The following is a 7,606-nucleotide window of genomic DNA, read 5'->3' as shown; positions in this document are numbered from 1 at the left end:
CAGGGGATCCAGAAATCGCTCTGGCCCTGTTTCACAAAAATTTAAACATCTCATAAAATATAGCTCATATACCTGTTTCGCTTCTTCCATATGAAAATAGACTCATCAAGCTTCAATTCCATAACTTATTCATTATTTAATTCCATTTCTGCTATTTTTATGGATTTTTCAAATTCACCTCACTACTGCTGTCTGAATCTATTTTATGGTAAATTTTACCTATTTCATGGTTTCCATGGATTAGCTAGCAATTTGACATACATAACACCAAATATGATCATGATTAGCCATTCCAATGGCTAATCATTACCAAGCATTTCCATACCACTCAATAACCATATCATAAGACCATATATACAAAATGATTATAATGCTATACATGCCACACTCAAAATATACAAGCCATTATGCCAAGATGGTATACGGATAGTGTGAGCGAGCCTCCGACCGTTCCCGATTTCCGAGCTGGCTTGTCAAAACTACAAGGAATGAAAAGGAGGGAGTAAGCATAAATTCTTAATAAGTTCACATGCAAATAGCAAGTAACATAACCATAGCAAACATAAAACATCATTTGCATAATCATCACCAAGACATTCATATCACATTTTCATTTATCATCTTACCATATTGTTGTTATATCGATTTTTCAACCCGAGGGTTAAGTACATACCTGTTCAAAGTACCCATTTCACAAAACTTACCAATACGTCCCTTTCATCTTGAGTATTTCTCCATTTCAGTAGAACTTTACCCGTTGAACACATCGGAATATAATTCGAATACATGGAAAGTTTGCACATAAATGCCACATATGTAGCCAAGCTACCATGTAAACCGCCCATAAGTGAACTCGAACTCAACTCAATGAGCTCAGGCGTTCGCATCCATAAGTGAACTCGGACTCAACTCAACGAGCTCGGATGCCTAGTTACATCTCTCGAACTCGGACTCAACTCAACGAGTTCGGACATTTGCATCCATAAGTGAACTCGGACTCAACTCAATGAGTTCGGATGCTCAACCATCCTAGTGACATGTCACTTGTATCCTAATCTATTCCTCAGGTTCAAACGGGCTTTTTTTCCCTCGATCTCACATTTGCCGTCTTCCATGGAATATCGGGCCGATACTTGGTGATAGTTCATACTCATCAAGTAATTCACATAATTACATATTATTCAACAATAACCACAAAGCATAATATTTCATGATAATAATCAGCATCATATCATACAAACAACATTAAATTGCTTAAAATGACAATTATGTTACTACATTTACACATGAACTTACCTCGTGTCGAAAATGGCTACTTTTACCATTTCGTCCACAACTTGGTATTTTCCCCATTTTAGCCCGAATTTCAGTTTTCCTTGCTCTATCATTTAAAATATAGTCTAATTAGGACTCACATTATTCAAATTGACCCAAAATCATATTTTGGAAAAATTACAATTTTGCCCTTAAACTTTTGCATATTACACTTTTGCCCCAAAGCTCGTAAATTAAACTTCAGCCTATTTTCTTATGTTTTATGACATGCTGATCATTTTTCCCTTCTATGGCAACATCAAATTCTCACTCTAACATGTACTTATGACTATTAGGTATTTTTACCGATTAAGCCCTTTTGCTCGTTTTCACTTAAAATCGAGTAGCACAAGTTGTCTAACATAATTTAAAACCTCATATTCTATCATAAAACACCAAAATACACAAATTTCACCTATGGGTATTTTTCCAAATATAAACCCTAGGTTAAATTATTGCTAGCATAAGCTAAATTGAGCTACCGGGACTCCAAAAACGTAAAAATCATCAAAAACGAGGCTAGAACGGACTTACAATCGAGCTTGGAAGCTTGAAAAACCCTAGCCATGGTTTATCCTTGCTATATTCGGCCATGGGGTTGAAGATGAGCAAAATTGGCTTTTAATTTTGTATTTTAATTCATTTTACCCCTAAATGACCAAAATGCCCTTACTACTAAACTTTCCAAAAATTCCATCCATGTCCAATTTTTGTCCATAGACTTAGAAATTGGTAAAATTTCTATTTAAGACCTCCTAATTAATATTTCAAAACAATTTCATACTAGAAACTTCTAGAATACAAGTTTTGCAAATTATTCGATTTAGTCCCTAATTTCAATTTAAGCACTTTATGCATAAAATTTCTTCACGAAATTTTCACACAATCATGCAATCATATCATAGACCTTAAAATAATCATAAAATAATTATTTCTATCTAGGATTTTGTGGTCACGAAACCACTATTCCGACTAGGCCCAAAATCAGGATATTACACGGAGTATCCTCCTCCACTCTCGAACCGATTCTTCTCTAAAATTCCAGTTCGAGGAATTCATCAGACAGGGAGTTTCTCTCCCTATCTTATTTTTATACTCTAATATCTATCTTTGTACATTGAGGGCAATGTACATCTTAAGTGTAGAGGGCATTAATTTCCTTATCAGAAAAATCCCTAAATGATTACCTTATTCTCTTGAAATGCTCTCATATCATATTTAGGATAAATTTTAATTGATTTATGATTTTTATTAATATATCTTGAATCAAAACATAGGGGTTTATGTATTGATTGTTTAAACTTTAATACATTAAAGAATCAAGCATGATAAGTTGATTTTTAAGAATTTAAAATTATAGATTGTTTCCCCAAGTCTAGGTATTACTTTGAATTGGAATTCACAAGTCTGAACATCAAAAAGCCATAATTTTTGTGAGATTTTTGAGCCTTTTGAGCATCTATTAATTCTTTCATGCTCGCTTTTATTATTGCTTTGAGTGTGTCAGTATTGAACTGTTATTTTAGAACTTGCTTGATTATGCATGTCGAGGCCACACCATTTGATTTGATATGCCAAAATGATTAAGGCACTTAGGATTAACCCATTCATGCCATGAAAAGCCTACCTTCATGATTAACCCCTAGTAAACCCCCTTGAGCCTAACAAGCCATTTCTTGTATTACCCTTAATATTAACCTTTAACCCATTATTGTTGAAATCCCCTAAATTAATCCCTATTTTTGTCGAGATTTTAGTTGAATGGATTGCTTAGCTATGTTTTGTTCTTAATAGTTAGTCCATATTATTTAACTTGTTCTTAAAAAAAAACATGTATACATATTAGTAGTGATCTTCTGTTTGTAAGCTTCAGAAGTTAAATTCCATAGTCTGAGAAGAATCTCTATTGTACGTAAGTAATGATTAAATCTTTTTCTAGTTAGGTAATTTTTCAATTCAATCTCAATTCTAACCCTTTCTTTCAGCTTGTAACCACACCCCCTAACCAACCCGCATTACAACACTCTAAAAACCTTTTGATTGATGTATCAACTTAAATTATAATAGTGGAGATTTGATTTTCATGCAAGCCTATGGTAATGACTTTTCATTATTCACTATTAAGTGTTTCGTTTATTGTCCTTAAACACCTTGAGTGATTTGAGTGAATCTTTAGTGAGGATGTGAAACTCTGTGATATTCTGAATCAAAAGGTAATTACTTAAATGAGGGGAGACACCTATGTTTGCATGATTAAAATGCTCAACTTGGAATGTTTGAAACTTTTATGTTCTTTTAGTTGAATTCTCAATGTATGATTACTTATGGGTTAATGTGAGATATTATCGATAGAAATTATAAGTTGAGAAGAATTTATTTTGATTATGAGTTGAGAATTTTGCTTGAGGACAAGCAAATGCTTAAGTGTAGGGGTATTTGATAAACCATAAATTATACATGTTTTTACCCCATGTTTAATGCATTTTATGGATGATTTCCCATTAAAATTGGTGAATTTGATGCTCCTAATGCTTTACTTTCATGTTTTATACTTAGGAGAGCATAAAAGAGCGAAAGGAACGAGAAACGGGCCAAAAACGGAGAAAATGGGCCAAAGTACAAAATCAACACAGCCTGGACTTCCTCACACGGGCAGACCACACAGCCGTGTCAATTTGGAAGGCTCAAGCACGGCCTGAAGTAATTGAACACGAGCATGTGCCACGGGCGTGTCCCTGCCGAGCCCAAGTTGAGTCCAATTTAGAAAAGGCTAATTTTGAGGGCTTCTAGGCATTCCAAAGCCTATAAATACACCCTAGAGAAGGAAGAAAGGAGACATGGAGAAGGAGAAGTAAGGAATTACTCCAAGGAAGCCGATTGATCCATCTCAGAAGCCGGATCCATCATCAAGACTGAAGATCTCTCCTCAATTTCCCTTCAGGAGTTTTGGGTTTTCTTTATGTTTTGTATTTTTTATTGTTCTGATATGTTTTTTTATTTAGTTATGAACTAAAACCCCTAAATACCTAAGGGGAATGAAACCTAAGATGAATCTTGTTATTATTTTTTGAATCGTATGATAAATATTTAACTTGTTCTTAATTATGTGTTCTTGATTCTTGTTTTGATATCCAAGGATACTGATTCAAGACATGCTCTTATTCAGAGGAGGAATAGACCCTGTCTAAGAGTACATTTGTCATAATTAAGCAGAGTTGATTGGGCGCTTAGACATAGGGTGACAAAATTTTGCCAGATTAGGGTGAAACCTAATAAGGGCATCCATAAATCGAGTTAATGTAACCCTAGAGTGTTAATTAGAGAAAAGTCTCGGTTATTCAATCTAGGGATTAGACATTATTAGTCTTGAATAGGGATAATAACATAACTTAGGGATCTCCACGGAACAAGTTGAATGAATAAATCGTCCGATTCGGAGCCAGAATGACAAGTAAAGTCTACGTGGATTTTTCCTTAGGTATTGTCTTAAGTAAATCGATTTTTCCCAAAAGTAATTCCCCAATTCTTTTCTCTGTTTGTTCTTAGTTTAGATAATTAGTTAATTAAAACAAAACCTCTTTATTCTTAGGCTAGATAATAAAAAAAGTCATTACTAGTACTTTTAGTTCCTTTGGGATCAACAATCCGGTCTTGCTAAAACTATACTACTGTTCGATAGGTACACTTGCCTACATCGCAATAATAGTTAGTTCAAGAACGAGTAATTATAAATATTTAAAACCTATCACGAAATCACGCGATCATAACTCATAACACAATTGCATAGTTCCCATCATTGACTTAGTCGTTGAATAACTACCAACTTACCCGTTGAACACTAGGAATATCATTGGATACTAGGAAATCATATGCATAACACACCATATGTGGCCACATGGTACCTTATTTAACACATCACATATTGCTCGTTCTCGAGCTAATCACAGGCCTACTCACACAAGCTGACAATCAAGACGTAACTACACGGGCTGCTCACACAAGCAGACATGTACCTGCAACACATGTCGGGCTACCCAGCCACCGGTAGAACGTACTTGACTAGCGCCTAAATTTATATAATCACACATCACATATACAAATGAGTTCATAACCACATAGTTCCGAGTGACATGTCACATTGTATCCTAATCTATTCCTAGTTCAAATGGGACTTTTCTCGTAGACTTACCTTCGACAAACTCGGTCACTTAGGCAATCACATATTTCATGATAAGAGAGTTAACACATAATCCCGCATAATGAAAAAATGTTGTAACTTACCTTCAAGGGTGAAAATTAAAAATCATGCAACAATTAAGCATTTATACATTATTCTCATTGTATTATTTACGTGTGAAATTACCTCGATACAAAATTTGTAAAAAAGAGCCTAATCCTCGTACATCTTGTCTTTTCCCTGGTCAAGGTCCGTTCCTCGTTTTTCTTGATCTAAAATGATAAAAATTTCACTATTTCAATCATCACATCAATTAAAACATTATATAGACCACATTTTGGCAAAATGACCATTTCGCTCCTAGACTTTCGCAAAATTATGATTTTACCCCTAGGTTCATAAATTGATTTTCATTAAATTTTCTCACTAATTAAGCTTAGTCGAATTCTTTTTATACTAGAAACAACACACAATTCCAATTATTTCACACATTTACAACCTATTTTATAAACTTTAGAAAATGGTCCCTTTAGTTGTTTTCATGAAAACTACTTCACCAAAGTTGTTCATTTAACCACCATAACTCATTTTCTTCCATAAAATTTTAGCAAAATTCTCAAAAGATTTCATGAAAAAACCCTACACTTTCAATCTTTTTGCAAAATAGTCTCCTCAATAGCTAAATTAAGCTTTAGGGACTCCAAAAACATAAAAATTATCAAGAAAGGTTATCTAAATCACTTACTTTCAAAGATGGAGAGTGGCTACAATTTCAAGCTTCCAAAAACCCTCAATTTGATGGTATTTTCAATGGGAAAGGAAATGAGAATAAGATGATATCTTTTTCTCTTTCTTTTATTTTTATTTTAATCAATTAAGTCACCAAACACACCTAATATTGACCTTTGACCTCTCTTGTCCCCCCTATGGCCGGCCACTATCCTAAAAATGGTATATTTTCCCTTTAAAGACCCAAATTATGGTTCTTTAGCTATTTGGTCTATCTATCAAGTAAAATAGAACTTTTACCCTTTATGCGATTTAGTCCTTTTTCGCGATTAAGCTTACAATCGTTAAATTTTGTTCATCAAAATTTTCATGCACTCATAAAATCATACTATAACACATAAAATAGTATTAAAACAATAAAAATAATTTCTTGGCCTTGGATTTGTGGTCCCGAAACCACTGTTTTGATTAGCCCCAAAATTGGGCTGTTACATTTCTCCCCCTTAGGGATTTTTGTCCCCGAAAATCTTACCAGTGAAAAGGTTTGGGTATTGATTTCTCATAGTCTCCTCAGGCTCCCAAGTGGCCTCTTCAACCTCGTGCCTATGCCATAATACTTCCACAAGTGCTACACTTTTGTTTCTCAATTTTTTGATTTCCCGAGCTAGAATCTTGACCAGTTCCTAGCCATAAGTCATGTCCGGTCGAATTTCGACCTCATTTGGTGAAATCACAAGCGATGGATCTGATCGGTATCAGTGTAACATAGACACATGGGACACATTGTAAATCTTTTCTAACTCAAATGGTAAGTGATCGCATGATTTCATGATAGGTTTTAAATATTTATAATTACTTGTTCTTAAACTAACTATTATTGCGCTATAGGCAAGTGTACCTATCGAACAGTAGTATAGTTTTAGCAAGACCGGATTGTCTATCCCAAAGGAACTAAAAGTACTAGTAATGACTATCTTTTTATTATCTAACCTAAGAATAAAGAGGTTTTGTTTTAATTAACTAATTATCTAAACTAAGAACGCATAGAGAAAAGAATTGGGGAATTGCTTTTGGGAAAAATCGATTGACTTAAGACAATACCTAAGGAAAAATCCACCTAGACTTTACTTGTTATTCTGGCTCCGAATTGGACGATTTATTCATTCAACTTGTTTCGTAGAGATCCTTAAGTTATGTTATTATCCCTATTCAAGACTAATAACGTCTAATCCCTAGATTGAATAACCGAGACTTTTCTCTAATTAACACTCTAGGGTTGCATTAACTCGATCTATAGACCCCCTTATTAGGTTTCACCCTAATCTGGCAAAATCTTGTCACCCTATATCTAGGTATGCAATCAACTCCGCTTAATTATGACAAATG

The 7,606-nt window shown here is 34.2% G+C and overlaps 1 long non-coding RNA gene across 1 annotated transcript; it reads right to left on the bottom strand.

The window, feature by feature from the left end:
• Positions 1 to 316: 316 nt before the first annotated feature.
• On the bottom strand, positions 317 to 1,908 carry LOC128285359 (uncharacterized). Its single transcript, XR_008275872.1, has 2 exons — positions 1,849 to 1,908; positions 317 to 479 (listed from the first exon to the last, which is right to left on the bottom strand). It is a non-coding gene; the product is annotated as an uncharacterized LOC128285359 (long non-coding RNA).
• Between the last annotated feature and the right edge of the window lie 5,698 nt (positions 1,909 to 7,606).

The sequence above is a fragment of the Gossypium arboreum genome, chromosome 12, assembly GCF_025698485.1.
Source record: "Gossypium arboreum isolate Shixiya-1 chromosome 12, ASM2569848v2, whole genome shotgun sequence".
NCBI classification, from domain to species: domain Eukaryota; kingdom Viridiplantae; phylum Streptophyta; class Magnoliopsida; order Malvales; family Malvaceae; genus Gossypium; species Gossypium arboreum.
Note: the sequence above shows the minus strand (reverse complement) of the source record. Positions and strands in the feature narration are given on the sequence as shown.